Source organism: Carya illinoinensis, chromosome 10 (genome assembly GCF_018687715.1).
Source record: "Carya illinoinensis cultivar Pawnee chromosome 10, C.illinoinensisPawnee_v1, whole genome shotgun sequence".
Classification (NCBI taxonomy): domain Eukaryota; kingdom Viridiplantae; phylum Streptophyta; class Magnoliopsida; order Fagales; family Juglandaceae; genus Carya; species Carya illinoinensis.
Window position 1 is genome coordinate 31,210,841 of NC_056761.1, and position 363 is coordinate 31,211,203.

Genomic DNA, 363 nt, shown 5'->3' on the forward strand with positions numbered 1-363 from the left:
TAGGTTTTGCATCTGAGATGGGATATTCCGTGGCATGATGATCTTCTTTATGGGCTTTTCTGAGGCCGAGTATAGATAGATTTCATAGCTATGAAGAAGAAAGTTCGGTCCATTCTTGAGCCCAGTGTGCACATGGCTTAAAAGGATTTGAGCCCGAACCACAAGCCCATGTGGTGATTACAAATTGCATGGTTTGGTTGGTGTTATCGGGTTAGGTCTCGCGTACGGTTTTTGAGATAGCCCATTGTATAACTTCAAAAGAAATGCTCCGTTAGTCTTTAATTAATGTTAAATACAGTTTTAAACTTATTTTAAAAATAATTTATAAAAAATTAAATTTTTTATATAGATCCTATATTTTTT